This window comes from Bos indicus, chromosome X (genome assembly GCF_029378745.1).
Source record: "Bos indicus isolate NIAB-ARS_2022 breed Sahiwal x Tharparkar chromosome X, NIAB-ARS_B.indTharparkar_mat_pri_1.0, whole genome shotgun sequence".
Classification (NCBI taxonomy): Eukaryota; Metazoa; Chordata; class Mammalia; order Artiodactyla; family Bovidae; genus Bos; species Bos indicus.
The window spans coordinates 83,791,421-83,812,273 of NC_091789.1; the positions used below are offsets into that span (position 1 = coordinate 83,791,421).

A 20,853-nucleotide genomic window follows, 5' to 3' on the forward strand; every position below is an offset into this window, starting at 1 on the left:
TAAGGTTATATGAGTCAAGGAATGAATGTATTTTTGGAATAAGTTGTGTGATTAGCCCTTCAAAATCATAGTCACTGGAAAGCTGCTTTTTGTCATTTATTCTTTCAGCAGTTTGTTAAGCTTTTGTTTTGTACCAGGCACTTTTCAAAGCACTAGGCATACATGAGGTGAATACGGTAGATGAGGTTTCTACTCTTATGGAGCTTATGTTTTCGAATAAATATGTAGCAAAAAACCAATTCACAAGAATATTTCAGGTGGTTTGAGAACTATAATTCAAGATATGTAATAGAATAATTTGGGGCTACTTTAGATAATTGGTTTCTAGGCCAGTTTATAGAAACTTTATTAATAAAACTCATTTTAAAGACAATCTCACTCTAGTGGAGCATCAAGATTTTATAGATAAATTCCCAGACTTTCTTTCCAAGGCTTGTCTAACTGAAGAAATAAATCTAGCAGAGAAAAGTAAAAATGCTTTCAGTTTATCTTTTCTTTATTAGCTGGGCTTCCTGGCATTGCTTACTTGAAACTGAGTGAGAGGTTTATTGTTCTCTAAGTTCCTGAAGGACTAGAGCCAATACTGAAGCACTGTTTCCTTTCTGTATCTCTGCTATTGCTTCCAAAAGCCTGTTTGTACTGCCAAAGTACATAGAATTCCTTTTCATTAGAGAAGAATCCTTTGTCATAAATCATTCAAAGTCCAGGCAGACTTAGGGATTTTGATCACATCTCCAAAGTGCTTCAAAAGCACTGGAGTTGAGGAAGTAGGGTAGTCTTTCTTCTTTATATAAGACAATTATCAAACGGCCAGTTAATAACTACTGTGTTTGCAGAACTATCTTCAGAAAGTATAAAGTCTAATTGGAGAGGCAAAGCTAATTCACAAAAATAATAGAAAACAATTCACAACAGTATATAAAGAATTACTAAACCATTAGATTAGTATTTTATAGTGACAGTGATCCATCACATTGTTAATGAAAATTTATTTACTAGGTGGGACTTGTTCAGGCTTTTTGGGATGCATGATATTCATATGGAAGGAGAAAAGAAGGAAAGGCACTTTAGGTGAGGGAAAAAAAATACCATGAGTGAAGCTGAGAGGCAGGGATGCACTTGACTTGTGAATGGACAGTGAAGAAGCCAAGATGAATAGAAAGGAGCTTGCATGTTGGAATATGTGAAGTGAAGGTCACTCAGTCGTGTCTGACTCTTTACAACCCCATGAACAATACAGTCCATGGAATTCTCCAGGCCAAAATATTGGAATGGGCAGCCTTTCCCTTCTCCAAGGGATCTTCCCAACCCAGTGATTGAGCCCAGGTCTCCCGCATTGCAGGTGGAATATTTACCAGCTGAGCCACAAGGGAAGCCCATTTTGGAGTATAAGTATCAACAAAATTGGGCAAGTAAGGTAGGGTCAGATTATGAAGACCTTAAAGAGATGGGAATACCAGACCACTTGACCTGCCTCCTGAGAAATCTGTGTGCAGGTCAAGAAGCAACAGTTAGAACCGGACGTGGAACAACAGACTGGCTCCAAATTGGGAAAGGAGTACAGCAAGGCTGTACATTGTCATGCTGCTTATTTAACTTATATGCAGAGTACATCATGCAAAAAGCCTGCCTGGATGAAGCACAAGCTGGAATCAAGATTGCAGGGAAAAATATCAATAACCTCCCATATGGAGATACACCACCCCTATGGCAGAAAGTGAAGAAGAAATAAAGAGCCTCTTATGAAAGTGAAAGAGGAGAGTGAAAAAGCCAGCTTAAAACTCAACATTCAAAAAGCTAAGATCATGGCGTCAGGTCCTATCATTTCATGGCAAATAGATGTGGAAACAATGGAAACAGTGACAGACTTTATTTTCTTAGGCTCCAAAATCACTGCATATGGTGGCTGAAGCCATGAAATTAAAAGATGCTTTCTCCTTGGAAGAAAAGCTATGACAAACCTAGACAACATATTAAAAAGCAGAGACATTTCTTTACTGACAAAGGTCTGTATAGTCAAGCCCTTGGTTTTTCCAGTAGTCATGTATGGATGTGAGAGTTGGATCATAAGGAAAGCCGAGCACTGAAGAATTGATGGTTTTGAACTGTGCTGTTGGAGAAGACTCTTGAGAGTCGCTTAGACAGCAAGGAGATCCAACCAGTCCATCCTAAAAGAAATTAGTCCTGAAAATTCACTGGAAGAACTGATGTTGAAAATGAACTCCAATACTTTGGCCACCTGATGTAAAGAACTGACTCATTGGAAAAGACCCTGATTCTGGGAAAGATTGAAAGCAGGAGAAGGAGACAACAGAGGATGAGATGGTTGGATGGCATCACCGACTCAGTGGACATGAGTTTGATTAAGCTCTGGAAGTTGGTGATAGACAGGGAAGCCTGGTGTGCTGCAGTCCATGTGGTCGCAAAGAGTCGGACGTGACTGAGCGACTGAACTGACTGAAAATAAGCAGGGAAATTTAAAATAAATAGTCTCAGAAGTCTGTAGTAATTAAAAATTTTTGAGCAAAGAGCAATATGATGAAAGTGATGTTTAAGGAATATTTATTTAGTGACATTTTTCATTGTTGTTAGGAGAATCTGATATCAAGGAAACTAATCCGGGTATGAGGTGATGAGAAGATACACTGGGCTGATGATAATAAAAATTGAATGGGAAAGGTGGAGATGAGTCATTTTATTTTTTATAATGCTGTTTATTTATTTATGGCTGTGTTGGGTCTTTGTTGCTGTGTGGGCTTTTCTCTAGTTGCAGTGAGCAAGAGCTACTCTCTAGTTGGGCTGGGTGGGTTTCTCACTGTGGTGGCTTCTCTTGTTGCAAAGCATGGACTCTAAGGCACATGGGCTTCAGTAGCTGCAACACATGGGCTCAGTACTTGAGGTTTCTGGGCTCTAGAGTACAGGCTTAATAGTTGTGGCACATGGGCTTAGTTGCTCTATGGCATGTGGGAGATTCCCAGACCAGGGATTGAACCTGTGTCTTCTGCATTGGCAGGCAGATTCTTTACCACTGAGCCACCAGGGAAGCCCACAAGAGTCATTTTAATCAACACCTTAAAAGTCAGGTGTTGACTAACTAGATATGAAAGTCACATGTTGGCTGACTAGATGTGAGATATGAATCAAGATAATGCCAACATTTAGAGACTAGCTAAAAATGCTGCACCGATAAAAGCAAAGAAGTTCTAAAGAAAGATGCCAGTTGTAAAGGGACGTGTTGAGTTTTAAGAAATTTCAAAATTGAAATGCCAATAGTTGTGGATGACATAAACAGCTATAGTTTGGGAAGAAGAATATAACTAAAATCTAAATTTAAATCACAAAGTTTTGACACTTGGTATGTGGTCACACAACAAAAACAGAAGTATCAATAGCAATAATAACTGCAATGTTTATTTAGCACTCTCTCTGTATCAGGCACTGATCTAAGTGCTTTCAGTGCATCATTTTGAAATCTCTACAACAACCCTATTCAGGTAGGTACTATTAATAGCCTCCATTTTATAGGTGAAGAAGGTGACTCATTGTATAGTCACAAAGCTAGTAAGCAACAGAGTCAGGCCTCAAATCAGGTCTGTCAGTCTCCAAAATATACGTTACTAATACAGTAGCTATGTATTTTTGTCAGGGAAAATTTTGTGCTGGTAAAATGGGAATGAACATATTTAGTGATCACATTAAAATGTGAATTAAATCCTCATATTAAAGACAAAGATTCCTAGGATAGGTAAAAGCAAAATCTAGCTAGATGCTGCTTATGAAAGCTTACAAAAGCTATCCCTAAAATAAAATTTTATGGAAAAACAGAAAATAAAGGAAGGCAAAAATATATCATGTAAATACTAACAAAAAGAAAGCAATGATGGCAATATTAATATAAAAAATAGCAAATAGAATTCAGGGTGCAAATCAGTAAATGCGATAGGAAGGATATTTTATATTGAAAAGAGTTACAGTACGTGAAGACAGTACAACATTTATAAATTTTTATCTACTGAGGAATATCAGTGAAATGTGTAAAGCTGATATTTAGGAAAACTTAATGACAATATGATAAATCCATTGTACAGTCACAGTGGGAAACTGTAACATATCTCTATCATAATGTCCAGTAGACCATTCAGTGTGACCTAAATCAAATCCCTAATGATTATACAGTGGAAGTGAGAAATAGATTTAAAGGATTAGACCTGATAGACAGAGTGCCTGATGAATTATGGACGGAGGTTCATGACATTGTGCAGGAGACAGGGAGCAAGACCATCCCCAAGAAAAAGAAATGCAAAAAAGCAAAATGACTGTCTGAGGAGGCATTACAAATAGCTGTGTAAAGAAGAGAAGTGAAAAGCAAAGGAGAAAAGGGAAGACATACTCATTTGAATGCAGAGTTCCAAAGAATAGCAAGGAGAGATAAGAAACCTTTCGTCAGTGATGAAAGCAAAGAAATAGAGGAAAACAATAAAATGGGAAAGACTAGAGATATCTTCAAGAAAATTAGAGATACCAAGGGAACATTTCATGTGAAGATAGGCTCAATAAAGGACAGAAATGGTATGGACTTAACAGAAGGAGAAGATATTAAGAAGAGGTGGCAAAAAAAAAAAAAGAAGAGGTGGCAAGAATACACAGAAGAACTGTACAAAAAAGATCTTCATGACCCAGATAATCACAATGCTGTGATCACTCACCTAGAGCCAGACATCCTGGAATGTGAAGTCAAGTGGGCCTTAGGAAGCATCACTACAAACAAAGCTACTGGAGGTGATGGAATTCCAGTTGAGGTATTTCAAATCCTAAAAGATGATGCTGTGAAAGTGCTGCACTCAATATGCCATTAAATTTGGAAGACTCAGCAGTGGCCACAGGACTGGAAAAGGCCAGTTTTCATTCCAATCCCAAAGAAAGGCAATGCCAAAGAATGCTCAAACTGCCTCACAGTTGCACTCATCTCACACGCTAGTAAAGTAATGCTCAAAATTCTCCAAGCCAGGCTTCAACAGTACGTGAACTGTGAACTTTCAGATGTTCAAGCTGGTTTTAGAAAAGGCAGAGGAACTAGAGATCAAACTGCCAACATCAGCTGGATCATCACAAAAGCAAAAGAGTTCCAGAAAAACATCTATTTCTGCTTTATGGACTATGTAAAAGCCTTTGACTGTGTGGATCACAATAAACTGTGGAAAACTCTTCAAGAAATGGGAATACCAGACCACCTGACATGCCTCTTGAGAAACCTGTATGCAGGTCAGGAAGCAACAGTTAGAACTGGACATGGAACAACAGACTGATTCCAAATAGGAAAAGGAGTATGTCAAGACTGTATATTGTCACCATGCTTATTTAACTTATATTCAGAGTACATCATGAGAAATGCCTGCCTGGATGAAGCACAAGCTGGAATCAAGATTGCCGGGAGAAATATCAATAACCTCAGATATGCAGATGACACCACCCTTATGGCAGAAAGTGAAGAAGAATGAAAGTGAAAGAGGAGAGTGAAAAAGCTGGCTTAAAGCTCAACATTCAGAAAACAAAGTTCATGGCATCCAGTGCCATCACTTCATGGCAAATAGATGGAGAAACAGTAGCAACAGTGGCAGACTATTTTCTTGGGCTCCAAAATCACTGCAGATGGTGATGGCAGCCATGAAATTAAAAGACGCTTACTCCTTGGAAGAAAAGTTATGACCAACCTAGACAGTGTATTAAAAAGCAGAGACATTACTTTGCCAACAAAGTCCATCTAGTCAAGGCTATGATTTTTCCAGTAGTCATGTATGGATGCAAGAGTTGAACTATAAAGAAAGCTGAGCGCCAAAGAATTGATGCTTTTGAACTGTCATGTTGGAGAAGACTCTTGAGAGTCCCTTGGACTGCAAGGAGATCCAACCAGTCCATCCTAAGGGAAATCAGTCCTGAATATTCATTGGAAGGACTGATGTTGAACCTGAAACTCCAATACATTGGCCACCTGATGGGAAGAACTGACTCATGTGAAAAGACCCTGATGCTGGGAAAGATTGAATGTGGGAGGATAAAAGGACGACAAAGGATAGATGGTTGGATGGCATCACTGACTCAATGGACATGAGTTTGAATAAGCTCCGGGAGTTGGTGATGGACAGGGAGGCCTGGCGTGCTGTGGTCCATGGTGTTGCAAAGAGTCAGACATGACTGCATGACTGGACTGAACTGAACTGAATCATAATGTCACGGATCAATTACACAAAAATAAAGATATAGAAAATTAACAAACTCTGTGTTTATATGAAACAGAAAGAAATCCAGAAATCAGAATATACAAAGAATGTTTATTTTTTAAAGTATAAATAATATAGATGATTTTGCCAGACATAGGCCATAAAGCTAATTAAAACCAAATAATTTCTAAAAAACCTGACCTTGAAGGAATTAAAATTTTTGCAAATAATTCTTCAATTAAAGAGGAAATCCAAAAAAAGAAAAAAGAAATAAATAAAGAGTAAATCCAAGTTAAAATTATTTAGTGTTTTAAAATGAAAAATGGTACCACTACTTATCAAAACTTGAGATTTGGTCAAAGTAATATATAGAAATTTTCATTTCCTGAATATTTTCACTTTGGAAAAAAAAAGTTCTGTTTCCAGATTAAAAGGAATAAACCCACTTTTCCCTATTCTTCCTGCTAAGTATAGCTAAAATTCAGGACATTACTATAAGAAGACTCAGAAAGTTGGAAAAAAGAAGGAAGACTTTGAACTTAAGAAATGACACAACAGTGAATTTCCTGGGCTTTCCTTCTGCCTCATATATTGTGGATTGGGTGCTGGAGAAGTTATCATCCCAGAAACACAAATGGGTACAAATTTTAAAAGTTCCAGGAAAAACCTTCTCCCTTTAGCCCAAAGAACAGGAAAAGGGCAGCCTAGCCAGACAGAAAGCTTCTAGACAATTAAATGTTCTAATCCATCCAAATGACACGCAAAAAAAACTACAGCCCCATTCCCATCACTGTCAGCAATGCTAGGTGGAGAACCTAGACTATTGCCTTCACACAGCTGTGAAGAGGCACACCTCCCTCCTTAAGCACTGTATCTGAGACATACTCATGGGGAGCTCAGATTATCATCATTACTGAACAGTAGAGGAACCTCTTCCACACCCACCTAGCAGTAACAAGGCAATGCTCCCTTAACGGCTGCACAGTATCAGAGAAGACTTGCTGAATCTGAAGATTCAATAAGATCCAGAGTCTCATAAGATGATACCCCAAACTTCCAGAATACAATAGAAAATCATTCATACCAATGCCCAGGAAAACCTCAACTTCATCAAGAAAAGATGATCAACGACATCAATACGAAGATCACAAAGATGTTAGAATTATGGCAAAGATTTTAAGGCAGTCATCATAAAAAAATTTACCAAGCAATTGGTGGTGGTGGTTAATCACTAAGTCATATCTGACTCTTGCGACCCTATGGACTGTAACCCTCCAGGCTTCTCTGTCCATGGGATTCTCCAAGCAAGAATACTAGAGTGGGTTGCCATTTCCTTCTCCAACCAAGCAATTGCAACCACACTTTAAACCTGAAAGTAGAAAGTCTCAGCAAAGAAACAGAAATGCTCAGTAAAGAAATTGAAGAGATAAAGAAGCAAATGAAGGTTTTATAACTGAAAAGTATAACTGAAATGAAAAGCTCACTGGATAGGCTCAGTAGAAGAATGAATAGATTGAACTTGAAGACAGAAGTGAACAAGAGTAAAAGTAAACTGAAGAAATGTAACAGAGCCTCAGAGACCTTTCATATTATGAAAGATCTAACATTCATGTTACGAGTTTCAGAAGGAGAGGAAAATGAATATAAGGCTGAAAAAAAAGTATCCCAGCTAATATGGCTGAAAAAAATGCAAAAGGCATAACCTGCAAATTCGAAAAGCTGAGAGAGTCCCAAACAGTATAAACTCAAAGAAATCAATGCCAAAACATACTGATCAAACTCCTGAAAATTAAAGAAAAAGAAAAAAACTGGAAAGCAGTAAGAAAAATGATACCTCACCTATATGAAAAAACAATTAGAATGACAGCAGATTTCACCAAAATCCATGGAGAACAGAGGAAACTGACATAATATATTTTCAAGTGCTTAAAGAAAAGAATTATAAACTAAGAATTCTGTATCCAATAAAAATGTACTTGAATAAATGGGAAAAATAGACACTCTCGGGTGAAACAAAACTAAATGAATTTGTTTGAAGGGGATCTGCTTTAAAAGAAAGGCTTAAAGGAAGTTCTTGAAATGAAAAGGAAATAATACAAGATAAAATATTGGAACATCAAGCAAGAAAAAGAACAGTGGAAAGAGTAAGAATACAGATAAATACAATAAAGTTTCTCCCCTTCAGTTTTCTAAATTATGTTTGACATTTGAAGCAAAAAATATAACACTGATGTGGTTCTCAGAGGTGTAGAGGAGATCTTCAATGAAATTATATATTTTTTCTATTTCTTCTTTTCTTTTTATTTATTTTTTGAAGGATAACTGGTTTACAGTGTTGTGGTGCTCTCTGCTGTACATCAATGCAAATCAGTCATAATTATACATATATATATATCCCTGATTTTATATATGTATATTTATATATCAATAAATAAATATATATATATATATATATATATATATATATCCCTTCCCTCTTAAACTTCCCTCCCCCCCATTCCACTCCTCTAGATTGTCACAGAGTGCTGGATCTAATGCAATTATATTATAGATTGGGAGACGTAAGGGACTGAAAAGGAAAAAATGTTTTTACACATCATTTTAACTAGTAAAATGTTTACACTAATAGTGAATCTATGTTTGTATATACATATATAATGTATATTTGAATGAAAACCACAATCACAGAAAACTAACCAATATGATCACATGGACCAAAGCCTTGTCTAACTCAATGAACTGTGAACCATGCCATGTAGGGCCACCCAAGACGGACGCATCATCATGGTGGAGAGTTCTGACAAAATGTCGTCCACTGGAGAAGGGAATGGCAAACTACTTCAGTATTCGTGTATTGAGAACCATATAAACAGTATGAAACAGCAAAAAAATAGGACACTGAAAGATGAAGTCCCCAGGTCAGTAGGTGCCCAATATGCTACTGGAGATCAGTGGAGAAAGAATGAAGAGATGGAGCCAAAGCAAAAACAACATCCAGTTGTGGATGTGACTGGTGATGGAAGTAAAGTCAGATGTGGTAAAGAGTAATATTGCATAGGAACCTGGAATGTTAGGTCCATGAATCAAGGCAAATTGGAAGTGGTCAAACAGGAGATGGCAAGAGTAAACATTGACATTTTAGGAGTCAGCAAACTAAAATGGACTGGAATGGGTGAATTTAACTCAGATGACCATTATATCTACTACTGTGGGCAAGAATCCCTTAGAAGAAACAGAGTAGACCTCATAGTCAACAAAAGACTTCAAAATGCAGTACTTGGGTGCAATCTCAAAAACGACAGAATGATCTCTGTTCGTTTCCAAGGCAAACCATTCAATATCACAGTAATCCAAGTCTATGCCCCGACCAGTAATGCTGAAGAAGTTGAAATTAAACAGTTCTATGAAGACCTACAAGACCTTCTAGAATTAACACCCCAAAAAGATGTCCTTTTCAATATAGGGTACTAGAGTGCAAAAGTAGGAAGTCAAGAAATACCTGGAGTAACAGACAGATTTGGCCTTGGAGTGCAGAATGAAGCAGGACAAAGGATAACAGAATTTTGCCAGGAGAACACACTGGTCATAGCAAACATCCTCTTCCAACAACACAAGAGAAGACTGTACACATGGACATCACCAGATGGTCAATACCAAAATCAGATTGATTATATTCTTTGCAGCCAAAGCTGCAGAAGCTCTATACAGTCAGCAAAAATAAGACAGGGAGCTAACTGTGGCTCAGATCATGAAGTCCTTATAGCCAAATTCAGACTTAAATTGAAGAAAGTAGGGAAAACCACTAGATCATTCAGGTATGACCTAAATGAAATCCCTTACGATTATACAGTGAAAGTGACATATAGATTCAAGGGATTAGATCTGATAGACAGAGTACCTGAAGAACTGTGGATGGAGGTTCATGACATTATACAGGAGGCAGTGATCAAGAGCATCCCCAAGAAAAATAAATACAGAAAGGCAAAAATGGTTGTCTGAGGAGGCCTTACAAATAGCTGTGAAAAGAAGAGAAGTGAAAGGCAAAGGAGAAAAAAAAAGATATACCCATTTGAATGCAGAGTTCCAAAGAATAGCAAGGAGAGATAAGAAAGCCTTCCTAAGTAGAAATGCAAAAAAATAGAGGAAAATAATTGAATGGGAAAGACTGTAGGTCTCTTCAAGAAAATTAGAGATACCAAGGGAACATTTCATGCAAAAATGGGCACAATAAAGCACAGAAATGGTATGGACCTAATAGGAGCAGAAGATATTAAGAAGAGGTGGCCAGAATACACAGAAGAACTGTACAAAAAAAGATCTTCATGACCCAGATAATCACAATTGTATGATCACATACCTAGAGCCAGACATCCTGGAATGCAAAGTCAAGTGGGTCTTAGGAAGCATCACTACGAACAAAACTAGTGGATGTGATAGAATTCCAGTTTGAGCTATTTCAAATCCTAAAAGATGATGCTATGAAAGTGCTGCACTCAATATGACAGCAAATTTGGAAAACTCATCAGTGGCCACAGGACTGGAAAAGGTCAGTTTTCTTTCCAATCCCAAAGAATATTCAAAACACAATTGCACTCATCTCACATGCTAGCAAAGTAATGATCAAAATTCTCCAAGCCAGGCTTCAACAGTACAAGAACTGTGAAATTCCAGATGTTCAAGTTGGATTTAGAAAAGGCAAAGGAACCAGAGATCAAATTGCCAACATCTGCTGGATCACTGAAACAGCAAGAGAGTTCCAGAAAAACATCTACTGCTTTATTGACTATGCCAAAGCCTTTGACTGTGTGGATCACAACAAACTGTGGAAAATTCTTCAAGAGAGGGGAATACCAGACCACCTGACCTGCCTCCTGAGAAATCTGTGTGCAGGTCAAGAAGCAACAGTTATAACTGGACATGGAACAACAGACTGGTTCCAAATCGGGAAAGGAGTATGTCAAAGCTGTATATTGTCACCCTGCTTATTTAACTTATATTCAGAGTACATCATGAGAAATGCCTGCCTGGATGAAGCACAAGCTGGAATCAAGATTGCCAGGAGAAATATCAATAACCTTAGATATGCAGATAATACTACCCTTATGGCAGAAAATGAAGAATAACTAAAGAGCCTTCTTTTATGTTTAATTTTTTAATATAAATTTAGTTATTTTAATTGGAGGCTAATTACTTTACAATATTGTAGTGGTTTTGCCATACATTGACATGAATCTGCCACAGGTGTACATGTGTTCCCCATCCTGAATCCCCCTCCCACCTCCCTCCCCATCCCATCCCTCTGGGTCATCCCAGTTCACCACCCCCGAGCACCCTGTCTCTTGCATTGAACCCGGACTGGTGATCCATTTCTCATACGATAATATACATGTTTAAATGCCATTCTCCCATATCATCCCACCTTTGCCCTCTCCCACAGGGTCCAAAAGACTGTTCTATACATCTGTGACTCTAAAGAGCCTCTTGAGGAAAGTGAAAGAGGAGAACAAAAAAGCTGTCTTAAAACTCAACATTCAAAAAACAAAGATCATGGGATCCGGCCCCATCACTTCATGGCAAATAGACGGGGAAACAATGGAAACAGTGAGAGACTTTATATTTTGGGGCTCCAAAATCACAGCAGTTGGTGACTGCAGCCACAAAATTTAAAGACACTTGCTCCTTGGAAGAAAAGTTCTGACCAACCTAGACAGCATATTAAAAAGGAGAGACATTACTTTGCCCACAAAGGTCCATCTAGTCAAAGCATTGGTTTTTCTAGTAGTCATGTATGGATGTGAGTTGGAGTATAAAGAAAGCTGAGTGCCGAAGAATTGATGCTTTGAACTGTGGTGTTGGAGAAGACTCTTGAGAGTCTTTTGGACTGCAAGGAGATCCAACCAGTCCATCCTAAAGGAAATCAGTCCTGAATATTCATTGGAAAGACTGATATTGAAGCTGAAACTCCAATACTTTGGCCACCTGATGGGAAGAACTGACTTATTTGAAAAGACCATTATGCTGGGAATGACTGGAGGTGGGAGGAGAAGGGGACAACAGAGGATGAGATGGTTGAATGGAATCACCGACTCAATGGACATGAGTTTGGGTAGACTCTGGGAGTTGGTGTTGAATAGGGAAGCCTGGTGTGCTGCAGTCCATGGGGTCACAAAGAGTCAGACATGACCGAGCAACTGAACTGAACTCATGTTTTTACATACTATTTAATACCTAGAGTAACCACTAAGAAGTCTATGAAAGTGAAAATGAAAGTTGCTCAGTCATGTCCGACTCTATCGTCCATGGAATTCTCCAGGCCAGAATACTGGACTGTGTAGCCTTTCTCTTATCCCTGGGATCTTCCCAACCCAAGGATTGAACCCAGGTCTCCCACAATGCAGGCGGATTCTTTACCAGCTGAGCCACAATAGAAGTCTATACAAGGTGATAAGGTAAAACCACTATAGATAAATCAAAATGAAGTTCTTTTGTTTTAGAAGGCAGGAAGAAGAAAATAGAACAGAGAAACAAACAAAAAACAATAAGTAAAAATGGCATACTTATTCCTAACATATCAATAATTACATTTACTGTAAATAGCCTAAATACACCCATTAAAAGACTGAGATTGACAGAGTAGATTTTAAAATGACCCACATATATGCTGTCTCCATGAAATTCACTTCATATGTGACAATATAGGTAAACTAGAATAAAAATAATGGAAAATATACCATGTAAAATTAATTATAAAAAATTAGAGGTGGCTATATTAATATGTAATAAAGTAGACTTCAGAATAATGAGAAAAACAAAAATAGTAAAATTATATTAAGAATGAGAAAGGGGGTATAGAAACAAATGGAAGAGGCTTTAAAAATTATAAAAGAATATCAAGTACAATTTTATAAATCTAGAAAAAATTGACAAGTTTTCTGAAAAAGTAAATAATATAAGAATAAGCTTAATAAGAAATATGCATAAAATTATGTTAAAAAATTATAAAGCTAGTGAAAAGCATAAAAGATTTTAATTACTAGTGAGACATACCATGTTGCTAGATGGAAATAGTTAATATTGAAAAGATATCTATTCTTTTTTTAGAAGATGTCAATTCTTATTAAATTAATCCACAACATTGTAAAACAATTATCTTCCAATTAAAAAATTTTTTTTCTAACAGCACCCAAAAAATTAATTAACTAACTACTCTGTCAGTTCAGTGAATTCCAAATTAAAATAAAGAGACAAATTTTTATGAACAGGTTGAATCTATATTGCATGTGGAAGAGAAAGTGTACAAGAATAACTGCATCTTTAAAAAACTAAAAATAATGAGAGAAAATATATCCATTGGCATTACAATAATGATAAAGATAGCAATCCAAATAGAGGCAAAAATATAAATAAATACATTTGAGAAAACCATTCAGTTAGCCTTGTACCTTACATTTTATCCAAAATTGAGTTCTTACTAGATTAAAAAGCTAAGCAACAATAAAAAACTATAAAGGTATTAGGAGAAAGTATGGTAGAATGTTTTTGAGGTTTTGGACTGAAGAAGGCTATGCTTTGCAAAACACAAAAAGGAAAAACTGACAAATTTTAAAACATGAAAATATAAATCTTTTTTTCTAAACATTTTATACAAAACTGAAGTGTGGTTGAGGTTGAAAGACAAATAATAAAGTAGGTGAAGTATTTGCCATTCATATGATGGAGAAAAGGGTAATAATCACAAAGCATAAACAGCCCTTGAACATCAACTGAGAAAAAGGAAAGATTATTTAAAACATAGGAAAAGAGCTTCCCAACCCAAGCCCAGAAGAATGGCTCCTGCAAAGAAGGGTGGTGAGAAGAAGGGACGATCCACCATTAAATGGTGGTGACCAGAGAATACACTATCCGCATTCACTAGCATGTTCATGGAGTGTATTTCAAGAAGCATACTCCTCAGGCATTCAAAGAAACCTGGAAATTTGCCATGAAGGAGATGGGAACTCCAGATGTAGGCATTGACACCAGGCTCAACAAAGCTGTCTCGACCAGAGGAATAAGGAATGTCCAGTATCATATCCATGTGCACTTGTCCAGAAAATGCAATGAAAATTCACCAAATAACTTCTATGCATTGATTACCTATGTATCTGTCACCACTTTCAAAAATCTACAAACAGTTTATATGGACGAGAACTAACCATTGATTGTCAAATAATGTTTTCGAGAGGAGAGGGTGAAGATATCAGAAGAGTAAGACATGGACATGGAACAACAGACTGGTTCCAAATAGGAAAAGGAGTATGTCAAGGCTGTATATTGTCACCCTGCTTATTTAACTTATATGCAGAGTACATCATGAGAGATGCTGGGCTGGAAGAAGCATAAGCTGGAATCAAGATTGCCAGGAGAAAGATCGATAACCTCAGATATGCAGATGACACCACCCTTATGGCAGAAAGTGAAGAAGAACTAAAGAGCCTCTTGATGAAAGTGAAAGAGGGCAGTGAAAAAGTTGGCTTAAAACTCAACATTCAGAAAACTAAGATCATGACATCCGGTCCCATCACTTCATGGCAAATAGATGGGGAAACAGTGGAAACAGTGGCTGACTTTATTTTTCTGGGCTCCAAAATCACTGCAGATGGTGACTGCAGCCATGAAATTAAAAGACACTTACTCCTTGGAAGGAAAGTTCTGACCAACCTAGACAGCATATTAAAAAGCAGAGATGTTACTTTGCCAACAAAGGTCCGTCTAGTCAAGGCTATGGTTTTTCCAGTAGTCATGTATGGATGTCAGAGTTGGGCTATAAAGAAAGCTGAGCACTGAAGAATTGATGCTTTTTCCAACTTTCTGAGTCTTCTTATGTTTGTATTATAGTAATGTCCTGAATTTTAGCTATACTTAGCAGGAAGAATAGGGAAAAGTGGGTCTATTCCTTTTCGTCTGGAAACAGAACTTTTCCCTGTTCATCCCAATTGTGGTTGCCATACCCCTCTCTCTCCCCAGCCTGACTGAACAAGTGAGCTTTAATAAACTAGGGCCTTTGCCCTATCTTGTCTGGGTAGGAAAGACTCTGGGCGGTGGCCTACAAGCAAAGGCAGGGCCAAAACCAAAGCAGAGCATCAAGGACTATGTGACCAAAGAAGAGGAAGAAATTCATTCCTGCAGCAGCAGGTGCAGTGAATTAAATCTCTGCAATTAAGTTGAGACTGTGGGCTTTTGGGGACTTTGGAAGCAAGAACAAGCTAGAATAAGGCCAGATCTAAGTAGGAGCTGACCCCACAGTGCCCGCTGCAGGTCCAGAGACCTTCCTAGAAATACTGAAGGATTTCCTGAGTAGGCAGATGGACTGGAGGACATTGGGTGATAAGGACAACTGACATCACAGAATAATGTTCTTCTTACTATCTCTCTCTCTACGTGTATGTATGTATATATATTTTTTTCATTAGTTCTATCATTGTTTCTTTTTATTAATCCTTTACTTTCTATTTTTTACTTACTTTTTCCTTTTTTAATGTTTTTTTAATTCATTTTATTTTATTTTCCTCTTATTTCTACATCTTTTCATTATATTGTGTTTTTTCCATGTTTTTGGTTTTGCATTTTTGCTACTCTAGTTTTTAGTCTTTGTTTTCTTTTATGGATTCATTTATTGGTTTGATTGCTCTCTTATTTTTTGGTTCCTCTCTTTAGTCTTTTGTTTATTTTCTTTTTGTGAGTGTGAGTTTGTGAGTTTATTTTTGTGTTCCTGTCTGATTAATGTTGCTTTTACCATTTGTGTTGGGGTTTTGTCTATCTGTTCTTTTTTGTTTGTAGGTTGGTTTTATTTTTTCTGCTATTTCTTTCTTTCTTTATCCCTTCTGTGTTCTGTGGCTTGTGAAGTCTTGCTGCTCCAGCAAGGGGTCGGGTCTGAATTTCTGAGACAGGAGACCCAAGTCCAGGATGTTCGGCCACCAGAGAACTCCCAACCCCATGGAATACTAATTAGTGAAAGCTCTCCCAAAGGCCTGCATCACGACACTAAGCTCTGGCCCCACCCAAAGGCCAGCAAGCTCCAGCACCAGACATCCCACACCAAACAACTAGCAAAACAAGAATACAACCCTACCCATTAGCAGACAGGTTGCCCAAAGTCATACCAAGTCCCATAACACATCACTGGGCACAAAACTGCCCTTTACAGGGACAACATCAAGCTCTACCCACCAGAACACAGGAACCAGTCCCTCCACTCCAAGAAACCTTCACAAAGCACTGGTCCAAACCCACACAATGGGAGCAGACTCCACAAGTAAGAGGAACTATGATCTTGCAGCCTATATAAAGGAGACCTCAAACACAGAAAATTAAACACAATGAAAAGACAGAGAAACATGCAGCAGATCAAGGAACATCAAATCAAACAAATGAAGAGAAAATAGGCAGTCTACCTGGAAAAGAATTCATAGTAATGATAGTACAGATGACTCAAAACTTCAGAAATAAAATGAAAGCACAGATAAATAGAATGGAGGCATGAATTGAGAAGATACAAGAAACATTTAGCAAAAGTGTAGAAGAAATAAAGAACAGAGAATCAACCATTAACAACATAATAACTGAAATAAAAAATAACTAGAGGGAACCCATAGCAGAATAACTGAAGCAGAAGAAGAATAAATAAGTTGGAATATAGAATCGTGGAAATAACTGAAATAGAACAGAATACAGAAAGATGAAAAGAAATGGGGGCCATCTCAGAAACCTCTTGGACATTAAGAATACCAACATCCAAATTATAGCAGTCCCTGAAGAAGAAGAGAAAAAGAAAGGATATGAGAAGATATTTGAGGAGATTAGATTATAGTTGGAAACTTCCCTAGCATGAGAAAGGACATAGCCACCCAAGTCCTGGAAACCCAGAGAGTCCCATATAGGATAAACCCAAAAAGGATCATACCAAGACACATATTAACAAACTAATAAAATCAAACACAAAGAAAATATATAAAGGAGCAACAGAAAAGCAACAAGTAACATACAAGGGAATCCCTATAAGGTTAACAATCTTTCAGCAGAAACTCTGCAGGCCAGAGGGAGTGGCAGTATATACTTAAAATGATGAAAGGAAAAAACCTACAACCAAGGTTATCCTACCCAGCAAGAATCTCATTCATATTTGATGAAGAAATGAAAAACTTAACAGATAATCAAAAGTTAAGAGAACTGACCAGCACTAAACCAGCTCTACAACAAATACTTAAAGGAACTTCTCTAGACAGGAAACACAAGAGAAAGAAAAGACCTACAAAATCAAACCCAAAACAATTAATAAAATGGTAATAGGATCATACATATCAATAATTACCTTAAATTTAAATAGATTAAATGCTCCAACAAAAGACACAGGTTGGCTGAATGGATCCAAAAGCAAGACCCCTATGTATGCTGTCTAAAAGAGACCCACTTCAGACCCCAAAGGCACATACAAACTGAAAGTGAGGGGTTGGAAAAAGATATTCCATGCAAATGGAAATCAAAGCAACAGTAGCATTACTCATATCAGATTAAATAGACTTTAAAATAAAGACCATTACAAGAGATGAGGAAGGATAAGACATAATGATCAAGGGATCAATCCAAGAATAAGATACAACAATTACAAATATATATGAACCCAGCATAGGAGCACCTTGATACATACGGCAAATGCTAACAACTATAAAAGGGGAAATCAACAGTAACACAATAATAGTGGGGGCTTTAACACCCCACTCACACCAATGGACATACCATCAAGACAGAAAATTAATAAAGAAATGCAAGCTTTAAATGACACATTGAACGAAATAGAACTAATTGATATCTATGGACATTCCATCCAAAAACGGCAGAATATACATTTTTCTCAAGTGCATTTGGAATACTCTCTGGGATAGATCACATGTTGGGTCACAAATCAAGCCTTGGTAAATTTAAGAAAATTGTATCATGCATTTTTTCTCACCACAATGCTATAAGATTAGATACCAATTACAAGGGGGAAAATGTAAAAATACAAACACATGAAGGCTAAGCAATATGCTTCTAAATAGCCAAGAGGTCAATGAAGAAACCAAAGAGGAAATCAAAAAATGCCTAGAACTAAAAGACAATGAAAACATGACAACTTAAAACCTGTGGGATGCAGTAAAAGCAGTGCTAAAAGGTAAGTTTATAGCAATACAAGCCTACATCATAAAAACAAAGTAACATCAAATAATCTATCCTTACACCTAGAGCAGTTATGAAAAGAACAAACAAACCCCAAAGTTAGTAGAAGAAAAAAATCATAAAGATCAGAGCAGAAATAAATGAAAAAGAAATGAAAGAAGCAATAGCAAAAACCAATAAAACTAAAAGCTGGTTCTTTGAGAAGATAAACAAAATTTACAAGCTATTAACCTGACTCATCAAGAAAAATGGGGAGAAAACTCAAATCAATAAAATTAGAAATGAAAAAGGAGAAGCTACAACAGGTAACACAGAAATACAAAGGATCATAAGAAACTACTATGAACAACTATATGCAAACAAAATGGGCAACCTGGAAGAAATGAACAAATTCTTAGAGAAGTACAGCCTTTGATGACTGAACCAGGAAGAGTAGAAAATATGAACAGGCCAATCACAAGCATTGAAATTGAAACTGGGATCAAAATCTTCAACAAATAAAAGCCTAGAGCCAGATGTCTTCACAGGAAAATTCTACCAGAGGTTCAGAGAAGAACTAACACCTATCCTGCTCAAACTGTTCCAAAAACCTGCTCAGGGAGGGAAACTCCCAAACTCATTCTACAAGGCCACCCTCACGCTAATACCAAAACCAGACAAAGATTCCACAAAAAAGGAAAATTACAAGCCAATATCACTAATGAACATAGATGCAAAAATCCTCAGTGTAGTTCTACAAACAGAATCCAAGAACACATGAAAAGAATCGTACACCATGATCAAGTGGGATTTATCCCAGGGATACAAGGGTTCTTCCATATATGCAAATCAATCAATGTGATATACCATGTTAACAAAGTGAAAGATAAAAACCATATGATCATCTCGGTGCAGAGAATGCTTTCAATAAAATACAACACCCATTTATGATTAAAAAAAAAAAAAAACTCTCTAGAAAATTGGCACAGAAGGAGCCTACCTCAGCATGATAAAGTCTGTATATGACAAACACACAGCAAGCACTATTCTCGGTGGCAAAAAAATGAAAGAAGCATTTCCTCTAAAATCAGGAACAAACAAGGGTACCCACTCTTACCATTATTATTCAACATGGTTTTGGAAATCATAGCCACGGCAATCAGAGAAGAAAAAGAAATAAAAGGAATCCAGATTGAAAAAGAGGTAAAACCCTCACTGTTTGCAGATGCACTGTTTGTATACATAGAAAACCCTAAAAACACCACCAAAAAACTACTAGAGTTAATCAATGAATTTAGTAGTTACAAGATATAAAATTAATACACAGAAAGTCCTTGCATTCCTATGCACTAACAATGAAAAATGGGAAAGAGAAATTAAGCAAACAATTGAATTCACCACTGCAACAAAAAGAATAAAATATCTACTACCAATAAACCTACCTAAGCAGACAAAAGACCTGTATGCAGCACACTATAAGACACTGATGAAAGAAATCAAAGATGACACAAACAGATGGAGAGATATATCATGTTCTTGGATTGGAAGAATCAATATTCTCAAAATGACTATACTTCCAAAGCAATCCACAGATTCAATGCAATCCCTATCAAATTACCATGGCATTTTTCACAGAACTAGAACAAAAAAAAATTTCATAGTTTGTATGGAAACACAAAAGACGCTGAAGAGCCTAAGCAATCCTGAGAAAGAAAAATGGACCTGGAGAAATCAACATTCCTGACTTCAGACTATACTACAAAGCTATACTCATCAAGACAATATGTATGTACTTGCATAAAAACAGAACTATAGACAGAACAAGCTAGACAGCCCAGAGATAAACCCAAACACCTATGGACACACCTTATCTTTGACAAAGGAGGCAAGAATATACGATGGAGAAAAGACAGTCTCTTTAATCATTGGTACTGGGAAAACTGGACATCGACAGGTAAAAGAATAAAATTAGAACACTTCCTAACACCATACACAAAAATAAACTCAAAATGGATTAAAGACTTAAATGTAAGGCCAGAAACTATAAAGCTCTCAGAGGAAAACATAGGTAGTACACCCTTTGACATAAATCACAGCAAGATTCTTTTTGACCCACCTCCTAGATTAATGGAAATAAAAACCAAAATGAACAAATGGGACCTAATTAAACTTAAAAGGTTTTGCACAGAAAAGGAGACTATGAACAAGATGAAAGGATAACTCTCAGAATGGGAGAAAATAACTGGAAATGAAGCAATTGACAAAGAGTTAATCTCTAAAATATATAAACAGCACATACAGCTCAATATCAGAAAAACAAACAACACAGTCGAAAAATGATCAGAGGACCTAAACAGACATTTCTCTGAAGAAGACATACAGATGGCTAACAAACACATGAATAGATGCTCAACTTTGCTCATTATTAGAGAAATGCAAATCAAAACTACAATGAGCTATC

The 20,853-nt window shown here is 37.0% G+C and overlaps 1 protein-coding gene and 1 pseudogene across 5 annotated transcripts in view; both read left to right on the plus strand.

Annotated features, from left to right (window-relative positions):
• Positions 1-20,853, plus strand: part of PHKA1 (phosphorylase kinase regulatory subunit alpha 1) — a 171,829-nt gene that overhangs the window by 98,279 nt on the left and 52,697 nt on the right. The window lies entirely within an intron of this gene.
• LOC139181054 (large ribosomal subunit protein eL31-like) lies at positions 10-19,386 on the plus strand (annotated as a pseudogene).